Source organism: Ursus americanus, chromosome 1, assembly GCF_024610735.1.
Source record: "Ursus americanus isolate L20-20 chromosome 1, mUrsAme1.1.p, whole genome shotgun sequence".
Taxonomy (NCBI): Eukaryota; Metazoa; Chordata; class Mammalia; order Carnivora; family Ursidae; genus Ursus; species Ursus americanus.
Window position 1 is genome coordinate 86,528,235 of NC_142127.1, and position 21,777 is coordinate 86,550,011.

Here is a 21,777-nt window from a genome sequence, read left to right on the forward strand (position 1 = left end):
TAACAACCCAGGACTCATTATGGTAAGAAGCATGTGACTACTTCTTGGGACTTTTTGAATTCCAGCCTTACTTGAGAATGGATGGAAAAATCTCCAAGTACTTTTTGATAGCCCCTGGGAAGAGAGGTCTCAATTTACCTCCCCACAATCTTAGGTGAGAAATTTGGGCATAATTCCAAATGTGAAAGAGATGAAAGGATTGTTTTTAAAAATCAGGAGACAGGAATCATCATAGCTTAACTGTGGGATGACTCTTAGAACAATAAGATGTGATAACAATAATAGTACTAACAAGAACAACAATAATAATAATGGAGTAGAGAAAACCAGTCAGAAAATGACTTTAGGTTTCTAGATGGGAAGCAATGAGCTCTGAACTGAAGTAGTGGGAATTAGGTAGGAAAAATCAGAGACAGATTCAAGGCACACTGCAGGAAAAAGTCAAAGAGCTTGGCAACAAATTGAATAGTAGGGCACCGAGAGAGGCTCATTTTTCATGTTTGGGACCATATGAAAAGGAATAAGACGAATAAGAGGAGGATGATTAGGCCCAGGGTGGTGGGATAGGAGAGGAAAGTCGGCTGCGAACGTGAAGGCTCAGATATTCACAGAGATCCTACACCGTGTCAAAGTTCCTCAATCCCTGAGTCAAGGAAGACTTCTCAGAAGCGGTGTGGAAAGAAGTTAAGAACGTGCGCCCAGGAATTAGGCAGATGTTGGTTTGAATCCTGTCCCCGCTCCTTGCAGCTTGTGTGCCTCTTGGCAAGTTACTTTCTCTACTCAGCATCTTCATCTGTAAAATGAAATTAATATACCTCCCTCATAGGTTTAAGTGGGAGGATTAAATGAGAAAATTTAAGTAGACCACTTTTAATATTTCTTGGCATATAGTAAATGGTATATACAATTTATAAATCTTACTCTTTATTCACTGCTTTATTCAACCTTACTTAAAATAAGGACCCATATAAAAACTCTACATTATTCTTATGGAACACAGGATCACTTCCTCTTTGTTCTCAAGATTGGATTTAAGCTTGGTGGTGGGTGACAGCTTGCCAACTCTTTCCTATAGTGATGAGACAACTTAAGAGTGTTCGGCAAAACTCTTTACCTATAGAGGTCAGGAGAATTTTGTAACATTTTGCACTTTGAAATCATGATGAGAATTATGCGTCGATTCATCACACTTTTATTTTTTTATTTTTTTTATTTTTTTTTTTTAAAGATTTTATTTATTTATTCGACAGAGAGAGACAGCCAGCGAGAGAGGGAACACAAGCAGGGGGAGTGGGAGAGGAAGAAGCAGGCTCATAGCGGAAGAGCCTGATGTGGGGCTCGATCCCGCAATGCCAGGATCACGCCCTGAGCCGAAGGCAGACGCTTAATCGCTGTGCCACCCAGGCGCCCCCTGTGCCACCCAGGCGCCCCCATCACACTTTTATATTCTAAACCTTACTCAAGATGATTTCAGTTGAACCCGTGCTTATCAACGTGATGATCTAAAAAGAAGTTATCTTATGTGTGTGAATAAGGAGTCCCCTCCCTGGTGGGTGCACAATAGCAAATCAACGTATTGTGTGGAGGTGTGAACAAACAAGGTCTATCAGAACCACTGAAACACTCCCAAACCTTATGAATGAATGTAATACCCAGACATTTGCTTTTGTGCTACTACAAATAAAATGTCTACTTTAGAACACAGTATTAATTCCTTAAAGTATAAATGTCTCCTTAGATCCTTAAAATTACATGCATACTGGGCAACTGTCACGTCGTTCATAAAGACTTTAAAAAGAACATTCATTCATTCAACATCTGTTGAGTACAGATCCCATGGAAGAAAGGAAACAGACCTAGGGGAATCTGACAAAGCTCACCTTGAAATTTGGCTCTGCCACTTCCTAGTTAGATTCCCATATTTCTCTGATTCTAGTTCTCCCCTTTACAATGGAGATAATAAATCCACCTTGTTAAGCAGGTGTGAGCATCAAATACTTAAATGTGTTCCAAGGCCTAGAGCCATGCCTACATTAAATAGAATTTATTAAGTTAATTGATATTTTGGTATTATTAAATTAATATAATTACTGACCATTAAATAATGTTCAATAAATGGAAATTGCAGCTACCATTATTACATGTTAAGTACTATACTACATAAGAGACAAGTACACTGTCTCTGCCCTTCTGTGGCTCAAATCTTACAGAGAAATGCGTAACCCTCTCCATGATAATATAAGGTTGGTCCCAAGCACTGAAAATTAAGAAAGTCAAGTAGAGTGCATTTCACAGACTTTAATCTAAAACATATGAGCTTCTTGAGACTGAGCTTGTCCTAGAATTCAAATTATGTTTAAGAAACTCAGGTCTATCAAAGAATGATTGATTTATAAATACCAAATTGGAAATAGTTTCAGCCTTCAACAAGTACTACCCACAAAGGATTTCCTAGCTAAGATCTTACTGAATAATGACATCTGCCTGTGGTTTAGACAAGGAGAGGGTCTGTTACAATGCCTACTGGTGGGATCATGTAATTCCATCTCTCTTCCAAAAAAACTCCTCTATGTTTTAGCCATTTCACTTTTTTCTTCCTGCACGTTTGACCCTGCAGTAGTGTAAACATAACTATACAAGTCCTATGTACATGTAACAAAGCTATAAAAGTTTGAGCATTGCTTTTTTATATATTACAAGCCCAACATTTAATTAGATGTGCAATAGAGTACTAAGTAAATACTAAATACTAATTCTCGTATTTATCATTAAGCCTCTTTTCATTTTTTTATTTTTTTTAAAGATTTATTTGACAGAGAGAGACAGCCAGCGAGAGAGGGAACACAAGCAGGGGGAGTGGGAGAGGAAGAAGCAGGCTCATAGCGGAGGAGCCTGACATGGGGCTCGATCCCATAACGCCGGATCATGCCCTGAGCCGAAGGCAGACGCTTAACCGCTGTGCCACCCAGGCGCCCCATTAAGCTCCCTTTTAATGGAAAAAAGGGAAATTATTCACCAAAAAACCATAATATAGCTCATGTTCCATTCTCTATATAAGGAAGCAAAGTAATAACTCATGGTGTTAATATGACATTAAAAGTTATCATTCCTCTTTGAAAACATGTTGATAGCTCCAGTGTAAATACGCTGAAACTTTTTTCAGAAAGTATATCTTATAAATAATTAAGAAGTAATGGCTATTTGCTCCATTTCAAAAGAACTGGGAAGTGTTTTGTCATTACCAACCACCTCTACTACGGCAAGTAGAGGCCTTAATTCTAGGAGAGCACTACATTCATCTTATCTATTAATCGTCAAATACGTGTCAAGGACTGCTCTAGGCCTTAGAGGTTAAAACAGTTGAATGATATTTGATTATCCAAGGACTTCTGTAGCATGTAAGGAGACAGACATGCTCAGGGGTAATTTTCATACAAGGCTGACTGTGTCCTTCGTGTCCATATAGATGAGTATTCACTTGAAATAAATCCACTCATTTTGGATGACACCTTTGTAGCTATTATTGGTCTACATGTTAATGAAAGAAAGCTTTCTACCCATTTTTACATAGGGTGAGACATTTTAGAAATGAACACTCATTTACGTTTTTAGTGATTCAAACTGAATTATCTATTCTCTTTAGATTTTTTGTGCTTATCTACAGCATTATATTATCAAGTATTCTACCATTCACCCCACTACTATACGTAAGAAGGAAAAAAACTACCTGACTTAACATTAAGTTTCCTGAAAAAGTCTCAAGATGCTTTATAGCATCATTGGGCTGAATGCTAAGCTTTTTGTCATTATACTTTGAGTACCTGAGGAAAATGTGTAGACTGAGAAAAGGAGAGTGGAAAAGATTGGGAGGGATTATAGACTCCCCAGGGAGTTAGAAAATCTTGTTGTATTCCTGTTTCAGACACCAGTTTGCTGTGTGATGTTGAATCCTTTGGCTTTTGTGCTTCTGTGGAAAAATGAGGAAAGGAGGGTGGCTCTTTGGCTTCTGCAATTCTGTGATTCCAAGCATCTTAATGAGAGAAATGATTCCAAGGATCTTAATGAGAGAAATGAGAGAAAGCCCCTTCTATCACCTCAAGGCTTTCTTCAGGTCCTATTGGAAAGTTGTGCCCCAAGAGGATGATGGAAAGTGACAGACACTTTGACTTCTTGATAATTTTCTTAAAGTACTTCTCAAGTGAGAAAAATAGAGGAAAGATAACTTCTGGATATTGGTAGCTGGATATTGTTATTTGTTAACAAAACAAGTAACTACTTAATTATATATCTCAGAATCGAAAACAAAAGATGCCAGCATCATAGGAGTGGTAGTGCCCAGATGAAAGTCTCCCTCACAATCCTTTATTAAAAAGCCTAGACAACAGGAGTGCAGTCTGGAATTGAAAGCTTCCAATGATGGTTAGTTTTAGGCCACAGTAACCACTTATTCGATCAAACACTAATCTAGTTGCTGCTATAAAGGTATTCTGCAGATGTGGTTAACATCTACACTCAGTTTTCTTTTTTTTTCCAAGATTTTATTTATTTATTGGACACAGAGAGAGCGAACGCACAAGCAGGAGGAGCAATAGAGGGAGAGGGAGAAGGAGGCTCCCTGCTTAGTGGAGAGCCCAATTTGGGGCTCGAATCCAGGACCCTGGCATCATGACCTGAGCCCAAGGAAGATGCTTACCCAGCTGAGCCACCCAGGCGCCCCTACACTCAGTTGATTTTAAGGAGATTCTCCTCAATAATATGGGTGGGCCTCATCTAATCAGTTGAAGGGCCTTAAGAGCAAAACTGAGGTTTCTCTGAGAAAGAAGAAATTCTGCCTGTGCTCTGCAGTATTGGCTGCTACCCAAGAGGTTCCAGCTTGTTGGGCCTGCCCTATGGATATCAGACTTGTCCAGACAGACCTCACAATTGCGGAAGCCAATTCCTTGAAATCAATCTCTCTCTCTCTGTATATACATGTATACACACAATATATAAAATATGTGCTACATAAATGTTTTCTCTTTATGTGTAATATATAATATGTGTGTGTTTGTATCTTATCTGTTCTATTTCTCTGGTAGAATTCTGATCCATACACCTCTGATAAATATATACACACACACACATATACATATATAATACATATTATATATATATCATATACGTACATGTACACACATATATATCATGTATGTTCATGTGTATATACATATAGGTGTGTATATATGTATATACATATATATGTATATATGTACATACATATAGGTGTACATACATATGTATATTTGAACATATCTGAAGGTATATTACTCATGGAAACAGTTTTCAACCTTGATCTTCTGAGATAAAACCATTAACTTAGAACAAAAGCTAACACACATATAGTAATTAATATGTGTCAAGTTTATTTTACACAAATTGATTTATTTAATGCTCTTTTCAACTCTATGAAAATGGTATGTCTGTTATCCTGTTTTACAATTAGGGAAACTAAGCCAGAAAGAAGTCAGGTGACTCACCAGAGGTATGCGACTGGTAAGAGGTAGAATCATGATTCAAACTCAAGGAATACGGCTATAGAACCAGAACTCTTAACCACACTGTTATGCTGCCTCTAGGAACCAGTCCTGAATTTCTCCCACAGATTACAAAATGGCACTGTAGAATTAAGAAGTCTAGAACAGCCAACTTCAGATTTTGATTTGGTTGTTGGAACCAAATCCAGCTAGGTCTCTTATCTCTCTGGTTAACTCCAAACTTATCAAACAGTGATCTGCAATCTCTGCTAGGAGTAGGGATGCACAAAATAGATGAGAAGAATCCTCAGCCACTAGGAGTGGGTGCACTTCAAAAGCCATTGCTGATAAAAGCACATCTCTGTTTATCTACCCATGATTTTTGTTAATATTAGCTACCAAATCAGGAGCAACTATGGTCTTTAAGGATGTTTAGACTGGCTTTTGAAAAAGCAATGTTAATTGCTGCTATGTTTGAAGAGGTTACCATTACTTAATAGGCTTTAGAATTTTTTATTTTCCAAAACTTCCCCACAGAAGTTGAAGGAAGTTAACTCTCACAATTAAGTATCATTTTATGAAAAGTACAGCCAAGAGGTCAGCTGTGGTTGGGGTTTCCTTGTCAATTAAAATCCAGATGAGAATGGCTGGCCCCCAGTTTACATCTCATAAGCAGTCCAAATTCCTCCTCCAAGACTTCCCAGACAGTCTCTGTTCTTAGGATCACCTAAGAACTCCAGTTGGAACTCCAGTTTCTACTTTTTTAGATTAGCGCATAGACTCTCACACCATTCTGCCCATGCTATTTTGTTTCCTTAACACAATCAACTCAAACAAGTATTTCAATCCTCCACCATAATTTTCATACGACTTGGTGGGTGCTACTTGTCCTCTCCGCCAAGAAAAACTGCCTATGACTTCAAAATGAGCAACAGAAAATACTGAGAATACTGTGTGTCCTTTCAGTGAAGGCCTAGGCACGGTCTAGTGGACCTCTAGGGATTATCTGATTTTATCCAGGTATGCACCTCTGATTATCTTTCTATTAACTAGGCTGTTTTACAACTCCCTTAAGGTTGTAAAAAACTGATAGTAATGCAAATGATTCTTGTCCAAAGCGGTGGGAATGAATTGTGCCCAGTAAAGATACAATTCATTTCTGCTTTATAGAAAAGATCAATCCCAAACACACGATGTTATTGCTCTGTAAGAAATTAACCAGTTTTATATCTATTAGCAAGTTCATTATGGCATTCCTGATTTCATTATTTATCACCGTTCTTCACATTCTCAATTGAACTAGTCTTAATTCATAGTTTCCTGCATTAATTAATGAGTTGAATAAAATCCTTGACATACGTTCATTTTATATTTGCATGAGAGCCGTATTATTAACTTTTGAAAATTACACTAGACCATTCTGACCATTTGGGAATTTACATTGAAGAAACATAAAAGATTTTAAATTGAATATTAAGCATCTTCCTTAAAATCTCCTCTGGCTATTTCCATCAACTCAGGTTCCAACTTCCAACCATGTTGTTAGACTCCTGTTTTTTCTGCTTCCCTCCATCTCTACACAAGGCACTTTCCAATATGTAGTCTGCTCCCCATTAGCAAAGAAACTTCAGGAATTATTCTTCAAAACACAGATCTTTCGTCGATAAGAATACTGGTACCAACTTTATCTTGGAAGATATATTGGTAAGCAAGACTGGAGACGATCAAAAAGGAAAACAAACCAGAACATCAACTTGTTTTTTATAGATGAAAAATCTGAGGCCCAGAAATAATTTGTTCACATATATTAATTAATTCATTAAAGAAAATATGTTTTTTCTGTAATATGTGAAATTATTTTACACTAAATTAGAAAATTCAAATTAAATATTAAAAAGGACTTATTTTAGTCTCATTAAAACTTTTCTAATAGGATGAGGGGGGAGTTTTAATCAAATAAAGTGCAAATTAAATTCAGGGATCTATAGTGATAGTTGATCCAATTGTAAATCGGTTTTTCAGAACTGAGAAAGTATCTTCTTAGGGAGGAAAATGTCATTAAGTGTTCATGTTAGTAGATTAAATGAATAATTTAAATATTGTGAATTTACCATAAAATATTGTATAAAACACCACTGTTACAATATTACTGGGGGGGGGGAGAGGAGATATCCAAACTGGGAGAAACTTCCAAAATTTCCCTTGAATGTAGTTTCTTTAGAAAAAGAATAGGCTTATTTTCAGTTGATGGAGAAAATATGAACAGTTGTAGTGATTTTAAAAGGAACTTTTAGGGGTGCCTGGCTGGCTCAGTTAGTAGAGCATGCAACTCTTGATCTCAAGGTTGTAAGTTTGAGCCCCATGTTGAGTGTAGAGATTACTTAAAAATAAAATTAAAACAAAACAAAACAAAAACTTCTAGAAATTTTCAAAGTCCTTACAATTAAAATAAATTTCTAGAATATATAGCTGATAAAGATAATTAGAATAAAGTACAAATAAAATAGCTAATATTTATTCGATTTCACAAATAGTTGAATGACTTTCTTTCTTAAGACTTGACTCAAATGTGTCTTTCTTATAGGGAGGCCATTTTTGACCAATACTAACAAATTTTCCTCTAGCACTTCTGACCCTTTTCCTGCTTTATTTTCCCCCCTACCTTTTTATTATTATTACATATCCTGTATGTTCCACTTTTTAATGTTTAATTAATTTTTAATTTAATTCCTCCCCCTAGATACACTCTTCAAAAAAGCAGGAATTTTTGTCCCTTTATTTAATGCTGTATCTATATCAACTAAAACAATGCTTGGCACATAGTAGACCCTCAATAAATTCTGTTGACAGAATGAATATTGCATTTGGCAACTGCAAAATATCATTTTTTAAACATACATAAAAACTACACAAAAATTGACCATGGGCTAAGCCATAAAGCTAACCTCAAGAAATTTCAAAGATATCAAACATGTCACACTTTCTGACTACAGAGGAATTAAGTTAAAATTATCCACTAAAAGTTGACTAGAGATGGCCTACATCATGTGTCATAAGGGAAATGCAAATTACAACAATTAATTATCACTAACCCTTTTCCAATGGCCCAGATCCAGAGCACTGACCACACCAAAAGCTGCAAGGATGTGAGGCAACAGGAATGCTCATTCACTGGTGGAGTGCAAAATGGGACAGCCATTTTGGAAGCCTGTTTGGCAGTTCTTTACAAAACTAAGCCTATTCTTAGGGTATGCTCTAGCAATCACATTTCTTGGTATTTACCCAAAAGAGGTGAAAACATATGTCCATACAAACACCTGCACATGATGTTTCTAGCAGCTTTATCCTTAACTGCCAAAACTTAGAAGCAGCCTCTTACGATGTCCTTCACTAGGTAAATGGATAAATAAAACTGTGGTACATCCAGACAATGGAATATTATTTCAAGCTAAAAAGAAATGAGCTACCAAGCTATCAAAGGCATGGATGGGCCATAAGTGTATATTACTACATGAAAGAAGTCAGTCTGAAAATGTTCCATACAATATGATTCCAATTTTATGACATTCCAGAAAAGACAAAACCACGGAAAAAAGTAAAAAGATCAGTGGTTGCCGGAGTGGGAGGAGAGGGATAAGTAGGTGGAGCACAGAGGACCTTTAGGGCACTGAAAATATTCCGTGGGATGCTATAATGACGCTACATGTTATTTTACATTTGTCTAAACCCACAAAATATACAACACTAAGAGTAAACCCTAATGTAAACTAAGGACTTGGGTGATTATGATGTGTCAGTGTAGGTTTATCAGTTATAACAAATGTACCACTTTGGTGAGTGATATTGGTAATGGAGGAGGCCATATATACAGAGGGGCACGGGGTATATGAAAAATCTCTCTACCTTCCCTTCAATTTTGCTATGAACCTAAAATTGTTCTTTAAAAAAAAGTCTTTTTTTACATTACTTTTATGTTTTTTACATTAAAGAGAAACAACAACAACAACACAGAGATAGGAAGAAGCTGAAGCCCTTAGTGATGCAGCTGGCCCACAAAAGAACCTACAGTCAAAGAACCAAGTGAACTCTGACACCTCTTCTTTCTCCCTCTGCACTTCTTCTACCTCTAGCAATCTCCAGTGACTGAACCCAAGAAGCAAATGGAAGCCAAGAAAAGCCATTGAAGTGGCCCATATAGGTCAGTCACCCAGGGCACTCAGCTGGTGGGGAAAGTGGAAAGTAACCTAGAGGGATAATGGAAGACATACAGCACAAAGTGATGTCTATAAGCAAGAAAACTAAGTACACACAGCACTTAGTGATAAATAGTTGTGAAGATATTCTTAAGATCAGGAACAAAACAAAATGCCTGCTATCATCACTTCCTTTCCAAGTATTCTTGAGACCTTCTCCAGGATACTACAATAAGGAAATGAAAAAGTATAAAAATTGGAAAGGAAGAAAAACAATGTCATCATTTATAAATCACATGACATTTTCAGTATAAAACTCAAATGATTTACAATAAGACTATTAGACTGAAAAGGAAGTTGTACATACAAGATACGTATTTTAAAATACAACACATTTTTACATAACAAATGTATAATAACAAACATAACATACTAATAAATAAATTCAATAAGTGGAAAGATCTCTCTGGAGAAATTTATAAAACATATTAAGAGACACTGAAGTAGACCTAAATAAAATGGAGAGTTAGACCATTTTCCTGGTTAGGAAAACTTTCTGTCCCAAAAAGATCACTACTTCCCACATTGTTCTAGAGATTCAAAGCAATTCTGATCAAAATCTCAAAGTTATTTTGGGGAAATTGTCATTCTAAAAATTTATATAGGAGACCTTAGGACCAAGGTCAAGTTAACTGAAGAAAAACAGCAAGCTAAAGAAACTGACCCTACCAGATAAAGTCTTATTACAAAGCTATGTAATTAAGACAGTATAGTATTGGTACAGAGACAAATAGACCAATGGAATAGAGTCTAGAAACAGACCCACACAGAATAATACAGTTGGCACTGCAAACGTAAAGAAAAGGTACTGCAAGAAAGAATTCTGAATAATTTAGTGTATCCATTGGGAAAAAAATGAAATTTGTCTATTTCACACCATATAAAAAATCAATTTCAGATTGGTTAAAGATTTGTAAGGCAAAGTATAAAACTTTCAAAAGATTACATAACAGAATACCTTCATGACTTCAAGGTAAAAAGGGATTTCTGAAGCAAAAATCAACAACTTTAGGGAAGATTTAAAAATTAAGAACTTTTGCTCATCAAATGACACCATTAAAGGAGTGAAAAAAATGAGCTACAAATTGGCCAAGATATTTGCAATATATTTAACTGATGATGAATTTGCATCCAAATCACGTAAAGTATACCTTATGAATCAATAAGAAAAAGGCAAGCAGACCAACTGAAAAATAGTCAAAGAATTGAAAGAATGAATGAGGAAATGAAGAAGGAACCACAAAAGGTCACTGGGAAAGGGTTTGGCATCATCTAATACAATTGGACATGTGTATATGTCATAACACAATACTTCCACTCCCACATATGTATTCAAAGTCTGTGTGTTTCAAACTGCACATTATGACACACTCAATTAAAAATAGAATTAAATAGAAATATCAGAATGCACTGCAGTTAGTAAGTATTGTTTTGTGAAATTGTTTTCTTTACACAGCATGTATGTGTACTAACTGAATTGTGAAGAAAAATACATTTTTTTCTGTGTATCTCAGGCAAAAGTTTGAATGCCACTGTCTACAGAAAGTCTTACATGTATGTACTAGAAGACAGTAGAAAAATGTTTATGACAGCACCACTATGTTAGGTTAGTACTCATTACCAGTAGGATGGATCAATACAATGTGGTATGTTCATGTAATGCAGGACATAGGTAAAAATGAACACTCTACTACAAAATAAACATGCATGAATCTCAAAAACAGCAAGTCCCAGCCGCATCTATACTGTTATGATACCCCTTCTACGTGATTCAAAAATAAGGAGAAGTAAATATATTGCTTAGGAGCACATACCTAGGTACTCCTACAACAAAAACTAGGTGGCTAAACTATTAAGAAAATGACAGGAATTATAAAGACAAAATTCAATAGTGGTAACCGGGGGTGGGATGGGGAAGGAGGAGATGTGATCAAGGCAGAGCACGAGAGGTCTTCTAAAGCCCTAACCAAGTTTTATTTCCTAACTTGAGTGGTGAGGATGTATTAATTTTACTATGATTCTTTACTTAGTACGTATATGGTATATGCAGCTATACATAGCAGCAACCGCACCTGCCACATATGTACGGTAATGCATCTGTCTCAATTAAAATTTGAAAATTTATAATACATGCCAGCTGTTGTTATTTTATTTAATTCTATACCTCACTCTAATAAAAGTTTAATATTAGAAGAAAACACAGCACTACTCTTGATGCATAGAAGGTTTACATGAATATATAAAAATCCTTCAAAACTTAACACAAAGTTAGAGATAATCAGTACTGCTTAAACAATCAAATCTTTGCTACCTTTATCAGGTCAACTCGTGTCTCTCAGAACTCAGCAATTAGACCATGCCAGGCTTACCTCAGTATTTAATTAATACCAAGCCACTGGTATCCAGGCTCACCACCCCTCTAAAATTTGTTCTAAAATTTGATACTTGGAGGGGCGCCTGGGTGGCTCAGTCGGTTAAGCTTCTGCCCTTAGTCAGGTCATGATCCCAGGGTCCTGGGATTGAGCCTCACGTCGGGAGCTGGCTTCTCCTGCTCCCTCTGCAGCTCCCCCCTGCTGGTACTCTCTTTCTCTCTGTCAAATATATAAATAAAATCTTAAAAAATAAAATAAAATTTGATACTTGGAGACTAAAAAAAAATCAGTTGAATGAGTAATTGTATAAACAGGAAAAAATGGAGATGGGGTACAACCTCAATATAGGACTGCCTTTGTAAATAATTATACACAGAATCTGGAATACTCTGCAACCAGGTAGTGTGGGCTGGCATGAAAAGATGCTCCTGATATTTCGTTAAAGTAAGGTAAATTGCAAAGAAGTTTTTATGTTCTGATACCATTTGTATATAAATCTACCAACTGTTAAATAAGGAAAATAATAATAATTAATCCATTTCCTAAATATGAAATAACACGAAAATCAAATGGTAGAAGACCAGTTTTGTAATAATCATGACCAACTCACAAGGTACTTTCTGATCATTAAAGAACTGGTACTAGTCTGTGAAGAAATAGTTGTTTGTTTTGCCAGGCTTGCAAATGCTGACCCACATATTTTTCAAAAATAGCAACAGAGACACTGCCTACCATCTTGGCATTCCTTATTGGTAGATAATGCATTGTCCCTCCGTCTTGCCTTCACACAGAGTAGATGCCCTTTCTACATTATTATGTTGACACTTGAATGAACTCTGATTTGATTGGTTTGCTCCAAAGTACCTCTGGTGAGTTTATAGTCCTGAGAATATCAATGAAAAAAGTTTTTACTGCCCCCTCCCCATGTGTGCTTTCAATTTAACTCACATTGGTTATAATAATTTATTTGAATATAAAATGTAACACAGTAAATTATTAAAGCTTTTTCTCTCCTTCCTTATGCATTCAGCTTTAGGAATCAAAAGGTAACTTATCAGATAGAATCAAGTCTATGGATATGCAATAAAGTTACAGCATAAGAAAAAATGAAAAAAATAAAATTTCTGTAAGTAAGGTATTTGATGACTAGTCTCAAAAGCCATAGGAGCCAAGATTATGTTTGGGATGAGAAGGTTGTCTATCCCTAAATCTCAGATTGCTCCCCTATAAATAAATATAGGAGAACAGAAAGTTTAAACATTAACTCTAAATCCCAGTGGCTTGTTTCTAAATCTAAAAAAAACACATTCCAAGGACTTCTGAAAAAAGTCACCCTGCAAAGGCATTCTGTTCTAATTTCAGGGCAGAGGAAAATAGGAAACATAGCCATGAACTACAGTTGCCATAAATAGCTCCACTGAGCCATTTCCTATTATTTTTCTTGTTCTCGCCCTATTATCCAATAGTGTTTCTTCTCAGCTATTTCTTCTCTGAGGTGGGTAAATAAGCACAGCTCAGAAAATACCTGAGTAATGGATCGAATCTATTCAAATTTATTTCTTGTGCTATGGTTCTTTCCACCAAAGCTGTGAATAATCCCTGCATTCTATTCACGCCTTGCAATCCCCATGAGTTATTTTTCTAGATAGGCATACCATTGGGGAAGTACTAATTTCATGTGCATAAGGTCTATGGTGCTATTAGCTCACACCCTATGGAGTGGGGGGCTGCGAAATGATTCCAATGGAGACCAAGAAACTGAGGCAGAGTAGAGTATTGATGACTTATCCAGACTGCAAGGCTGGGGGTGGCTCATTTGGTTGAGCTTCTGACCGTTGGTTTCAGCTCAGGTTGTGATCTCAGAGCTGTGAGATCGGCCCCTGGTTGGGTTCTGGGCTCCGGCCTCAGCGTGGAGTCAGCTTGAGATTCTCTCTATTCCTCTCCCTCTGTCCCTCTTTAAAAAAAAAAAAAAAAAGACTGCAAGGCTGGATGACAACATGGAGGCATCATTCTTTCATAGCCCCTTTTCATCTGCAAGGAGTTGTAGCATAGATAATACCCATAATCTTGGTGACAATGGCTGGAATCTGTAGTAATAGATGCATTAAAGACTGAGGGGATAAGATCAGCAAACATGTCTCTTATTCAATCCCACAGGCTGGACTAGACAGATAAGAAGTCAAAATGTTTTGAGAATATTAAGAAACATCTGCCTCTGTCTATGAATCCACTAATAAGATATATTTCTGATTCTAATGACATCATTATTGAACTGCATTTCACTGATCTGTGATAAAGATGTTAGATCTCAAATTTTTCTAGTTTTGTATTCCCGTTTATTTTGTCAGTTGCATTCATTTTTCTCTGCGATTTTCTGATAATAAAAAGAATAGGAGAGCTGGTTTGATTGACAGCTATCCTTGGTGCAGGATTTCCTCTTGACTGTTAAGTATGCACCTCACTCTTTACAATGCATCTCTAGGACACAGCAGTCAGAAAGCCAGAAGATAGCGTTCATCATTAGTGAACTTGCTGGAAGCTTTATTAGCAGGACGATACAGAGTAAAAGGGGTCATAAATATTGAACCTAACTTTTTAACTGGGAAAATTTAAAATGTAATATAGTTTACTACACAGCTTACATTAGGGTACTAGGTAGAAAGTAATCTAAGAGTACAATGCAAAATGGATGCGTATTTAATGTCTGCAAGTTTGTTTTAACCAAGCGAAAATTAATTGCTTTCAAACATGTTATTTATGGAAACAAGGCATAAAGAAGCCACTTCTTTTTGTTTTTCCACAAACTCACTTTACTATTATGTAACTGCTCTCTTCTTAATTATGTGGAAGTTCACTGAATTGTCCAAAAGAACAAGTTTCATTGTTGTATTGAGTTGAAAAGTCTGATGTTAAATATGCCCACTGGAAACATTTATCGGTACTTCAAAGTATTATACAAAATTGATACCATGTTTTTAAATCTTTGCTTCTCATATTGAACAGGTATTATATGTACTTTTTTGGATTAAAACTAGGGAAATTTGGACAGATTAAATCAATAGTAGTATCCATAATGTAACTCAGTATTTCTCTTAATCAATTTAAAATATTTTCAAATTTTTTAGAAGGAATGTGTATATGCATGTCTATGTACATAGATATACACACATTTATACATTTTTTGCTAGTGGTGACATTTTACCACTCTAGCCAATACAGAGTCTGAGAAATATTGCTCTGTAGCCGCCTTCTTCCTCTGAAGTTCATTTATTGTGTTTTCACACTTTTTTGTGGTAGTGCGATCTTGTCTGAGCAGCAGTATTGGACCACATGTTCTTTTTTTTTTTTTAAAGATTTTATTTATTTATTTGACAGAGATAGAGACAGCCAGCGAGAGAGAGAACACAAGCAGGGGGAGTGGGAGAGGAAGAAGCAGGCTCATAGCGGAGGAGCCTGATGTGGGGCTCGATCCCATAACGCCAGGATCATGCCCTGAGCCGAAGGCAGACGCCCAACCGCTGTGCCACCCAGGCGCCCCTGGACCACATGTTCTTGAGAGCTCTGATGTTCACATTCATCTCCATGTTCCCTACGATACCTAGAACACAGATTTACACTTAGAATGGTCTCCATGGATGCTAGCTGAATCTAGCTAAGTTTGCGTGTAGAATCATTGTGATGATTTTTGAAAGGAAAAACATAGTCTCACAATTTTAGTAGAATGTCCTGTGAAGGAAAACGCATGGGAGGAATCTGTCCTGGTTCCTCTGTTAACCACTGAAATTAGGTTTCAAATTATACTGATGGCCACAGACGAATGCTGTTACTAAGATTTGCAATATCTAAAATTGTTCTTTCTCATTTGTGTATGACACATTTTTTGAATAACAAGTATCAACAGATGGCGTGGAGCTCTAATAACTTTTTTTTAAAAGTTTTCTTTATTTACTTGACAGAGAGAGAGACAGCCAGTGAGAGAGGGAACACAAGCAGGGGGAGTGGGAGAAGAAGAAGCAGGCTCCCAGCAGAGCAGGGAGCCCGATGCGGGGCTCAATCCCAGGACCCCAGGATCACGCCCTAAGCCAAAGGCAGACGCTTCATGACTGAGCCACCCAGGCGCCCCTGATAACTTTTTTTTTTTACCGTGAAAGAATTCAAATTTATAGAAAAACTGCATAAATAGCACAATAAACTTTTCTATAAATTTAAAATTTACAGAAATCTTGCAAGAATAGAGTCAGCAATTTCTAACATTTTGTCACGTTTGCTTTGTCTGTGTCTGTGTGTGTAATTATATACATAGACACATACTACTTTTGTTGAATCACCTGAAAGTAAACTGCAGCTTTGAGATCCTTTACTCCTGAATAGTTTTACATGTATCTCCTAAGAACAGGGACGTTTTCTTATATAATCCTAGAAGTAAAATCTAATCCAGGAAATTTAACACTATTGCAAGACTGTTAGTGTTGAATATACAGTACATATTCAAATTTCATCAATTGCCCCAATAATGTCTTTTTTTTTTTTCCTTTTGGATTCAAGATCCAATTCAATACCACACATTGCATTTAGTTATGTGTTGGTTTAGTCGCCTTTGATCTGAAGCAGTGCCTCTGCCTTTCTTTTTCTTTCATGACATGGATTTCTAAGAGTATAGGCCAATTCAATTCGGGCTTGTCTGATTGTTTACTCATAACTGAATTCAGATTATGAATTGTTGGCAGAACATCTAGAGAAGTTCTGCTGGTCCTTCTGAGATAATTCCATTAGGAGACACAGGATGTCAGTCAGTTCATCCTATTACTAAAGATGCTAACTTGCATTACTTGGTTAAGATGGTGTCTTCCAGTTCCTGGTAACTTCATACATATTTTGGAATCAGTAAGCAGAACTTCAGACTAAGCCTCCTCTACCCCTCAATAGAAATTAGTCTGTTTGATGCAATTTGCTATTTTCTAGAACATACCCTTCAATTCACTTCAATCTATCAACTGCCCCTACACTACCCCAAAACTGCCTTGTCCAATGCCAGCAGTGACTGTCCTCTAGCTCTTTTTTTTCAATCCTTCTCACCAGTTCTCAGCAGCATTCCACACCATTGATCATTCCACTCTTCTAGAAACAGCTCCTCCTTTGATGGCTCCTGCTTCTCTGCTACTCTTACCTGTCTCCTCTGAAGGCTCTGCTCCTTCTATGCAGTCATTGAACACTGAAATTCCTCAGGGTTCATCACAAAGCCTGTACCCCTCTCACTCTATAATCTCTATACAAACTCATCCATGCACATGGCTTCTTCCATTACCAACTAAATCCCAAGTAGCAATTGCCTCCTTCATAACTCTACTTGAAAAATCACAAAGCTACCTCAAATTCAAAACACTTAAAGCCAAACTCCAAAACCTCCCACTTCCCCCACCCTTCTTTATATCAATGGAGGACATATAAAATGAAAACCCATGAGTTGTCCTTAATACTGCTTTTTTAAATCACCTGTCCCCCAAATCCAATCCAGTAACAAATTGTATTGATTTAACAAGCAAATCCATCAACTTCTCCCTAACGCCACAGCTACCACTTTAATTCCTTAGTCTAAGACATCATTGTTTCTTTCCTGGATGACTATATTAGCCACCCATTTCCCTGCATTCACTCTTGCCCCTGCACCCCCTATTCCATTCTTTAAACTGGGGCCAGAATTCTTTTCAATTAGTATCTCTCTCTCTCACTCTCTCTCTCACTCTCTTTTTGTCTTTATCTCTCTCCTCTCACACTCATGCTTGTATATTTGCATACAATCTGTACTTAAAACCTCTGATGTCCTTCACTGATTTGGGAATGAAGATCTACATCCTTTTCTTTATTATTATTATTTTTTTAGTAATAATTTTTTATTATGTTATGTTAGTCACCATACAGTACATCCTTAGTTTCTGATGTAGTGTTCCATGATTCATTGTTTGTGTATAACACCCAGTGCTCCATGCAATATGTGCCTCCTTAATACCCATCACCTTTCCTTAGCATGATTTAAAAGATTTGCAGAAAGTAACACCTACCTACCTTCCAACTTTACTATAAGCACCTGTAGGCCTCATACTCTAATTTGCATTAGTTAACAAACCTGCTCTCATTTTCAGAAAGGTGACATTTTTATTCCTTACCCAGAGAATTAACACATGCTCTTTCCTTGGCCTAGTTAATTTCTTTCCATGACTCAGAACTTAGTTCAAACATTACTTCCTCTATGAAACCTCCTTGACTCATCAGACTACATCATATGCACTCACTGCACCAAATACTTTTTTATTACAAATAATTATATCTTTATTTATGTGATTATCTGAGTGTCTTACTTTTAGACTCTAAGTTCCATGGAGACAAGGGTCTTTTCCTTTTGGCCCATCATTTAACCCCAGCACTTTGCTCAGTGCCTGCCATATGGTAGGTGTTCAATAATTAATACAGGTGCATATTTTTGTTGAATTCATTTTCTTATCAAACACTTGTACTGTGTTTACTACATGCCATCCTAAGAATTTTTTAAATGTTAAATTATATGTTAACTCCCTTTTAAAGTGCTTTCGGCATCCTGTTTTAGACTGCACTGTAATCAACGCTATTTCATAAATTATTTCAATATTTCATAATTTCAATATTATTGAATAATATTGAATATAATATTCAATCATTTCAACATTATTTCATAAATTATTCAAATTTATGATATAAAGCACACATTTTAAATGGACAGAATATTTTTCTGGGCCTTATAAAGGTGTACTTTCAAAAGGTTTTCTTGTGAACTCTGCACGCTATCCTAAAATGTATCACCCAATACCCAAATCATAGTGTGGACGGAGAGGACATAGCTCTGTGATTTAATGGCATTGCCTTCACCTTGATGGGGACCTATCTGTGAAATATTCCTGTTCTGATAATATCTGATAATTCTGGGAGAAGTATGCTTCGATTATTTCACATATTTATTAAGTGAATACTTAATAGAGGAGCAAACAAAAAGACCTTCAGTAATTCTTATGAACCTAGAGACCCTTGTGGTAAATCTTAGCACAGAGTTGGGTTCAACAAAGCATCATACAGCCTCCAGAAGGAATTTGGAAAGTATTCTAAAATTATTAACTCGAAATTCTTGAAGAATTATAAAGTTAATCCAATATCCTCATCTTTCCTCTTAAAACAAATTCTGAAGACTCAACTTCCTGAAGATTTTCACTTCTTAAACATTATCACATACTCATTATTTCCTACTCTCAACTCTGTGCCATGTCATCTTGCTCCCCATGGTATGCACCATGCTGGACACTGTAATTTGTCTCAATTATCATTGTCTTTTGTTTTGTTTTGTTTTAGAGAATCATGTGTCTTTTTCATACTCCTCTCCAATTATTTTAATGGTGGAATAAGGAGAAATTTGGATACTCACATGGGAATATGTTTTTACATTTATGAGGCATCTCAAAGTACCATGTACAAAAGAATCATCTGGAGAGCTTGTTAAAACAAATGCCTGAGCTCCACCAACAGAGGTTATCATTCAGTAGGTGTGGAGTCAGGTCTATAATATTGCATTTCTTTCGTAGTTTGTGTGTTCTTGAAGCAATCTTTGGCTAACCCAATGTCACAATGATTATTCTATGTTTATTTGTCTTATCTTTTCTTCTAGAAGTCTGATAGCTTTAGCTCTCACTTTCAAGCTCCATTTCAAGTTGATGTGGGGTACGGTATTAAGAATAGGAGTTCATACCCCCCCCCCAGATGCATATCCAATTGTTTCAGCACCATTAAATTACTCTAGCATATCTGTGAAAATCAACAGGACCATGTATGTGTGGTTATCACTCCGGATTCTCCATCTACTCCATAGTGGGATGAATATGGTAGCTTTACAGTAAGCCTTCAAAAATCAGGTACTTAGTCCTCTAAACTTGTTCTTCTTTTTTCAGAATTGTTTTGGCTATTCTGGGTTCCTGGAACTTCCATATAGATTTTAAAATAAACTTGCCAGGATTTTGATTGGTACTGCCTTGGTTCAATATGAGGAGAACTGCCATCCTAGTCCTGGGACTTCCAATTTATGCATGGCAAATATCTCCCTTTGTTTAGGTCTTCTTTAATTCCCTAAAGTTTTGTAGCTTTTAGTATATAGTTTTTACACATTTATTCTCTATGGTTATATAGCCATTCAAGTTTTTTATTTCTTCTTTGGTTCATTTGGAAATTGTTATCTTTTCAAGGAATTTTTCATTTCAAAGAGAATTTGCCTTTATAAAAAGCTCCCAGATACTGAAATGGTATTATACAAGGATAGCACTTTGATACCATTGTGCTATATCACCACAAACTGTCAGGGGCATAACAGATTTCTGTTAGGTACTTACCCTTTTATTTGCTATAATTTACAGAGAAAACCTCTCAGGATATAAATCCCAGGTAATGGAGTGACATCAAATTCTTAAATATTATCCCAAATAGACATGTAAGTCACAATATGATCAAGTTTTAGAATGGAAGTCATATTCAACTGTCAGTAATAATTGTGAGTGACTTTTAGCATCTATTCTTATCCAACTTAAAAAATAATATAAACAGGATCACATTCTTATACTCAGAGGATCTTGTCTCAAGGTAGAAATAAAATGGCAAGCTATAACTGGGAACTATTTTTGTGGATTTGAGTAAACGTTGCCCTGTTTTTGCCTATCTCAGAATACTGCAGCAGCAGCGAAGCAGTGATTTCTAAGAAATACGAAATTACCACAGGCTGACATATATATGAGTGAAGAATATAACAAATTAAGTCAAAAGTTAATGGATGATTAATGGCTAAATATTAGCATAGTGGGAATCACTGATCTTTCCCTGCACGAGAGATCTGCTTTGAGTCTTTGGTAGGTTATACTTTACATAACTCTGATTCTGCTACTATTTTAGCTATTTCCTGAGACAAATACCATAAAGGTATTAGGTTTGTGGCTTGAAACAAGTAGTTGGATTGGTAACACTTAAGAACCATGGCTGGCTCAATGTAAACTTGAAATAATTTTCTTGATCAGTGACAATTTAACAAGTATTACGCAGGATCCCAGGTCAACTAATCACAAGCTGGTAACAGATCTTCTCTCGTATTTCTCTATATTCTTCCTTCTCTTGATGCTTCCTGAGTCTTTGTCAAAAAGGAGTAAGGACTGGGAACAGAAATGCAGTACAGTGCTTGAGTGACGTTTATATGGCAGGAAGTACAGAACAACTGCTGAGAGAACACTGACCTCCTCAATTAGTTTCAGAGATAAAAAATTCCTATAGAATTTAGGGATTGACAGCGAGGCAATATGTCAGATCCTGGGCATCATGACAGGCCATAAACAGGTGTGTGGTAACTAAAATTAGCTTGCAAGGCTCGTATCACTTTATTTTGGTCAATTATGGACCTCAGGAAATTCAACTCCATATTGTAGTAGCCAATGAATAATAAACGATAAGAATAAGTGGCTAAAGGGGCAACTTATAAATTATCTCTGAAGGAACAACCGCCAGTGGCCACCAGTATATTCAGAAGTAAATACTAAGAAGAAAAATACTAGAGATACAATGTAAGATGAATGACTAGAAAGCATT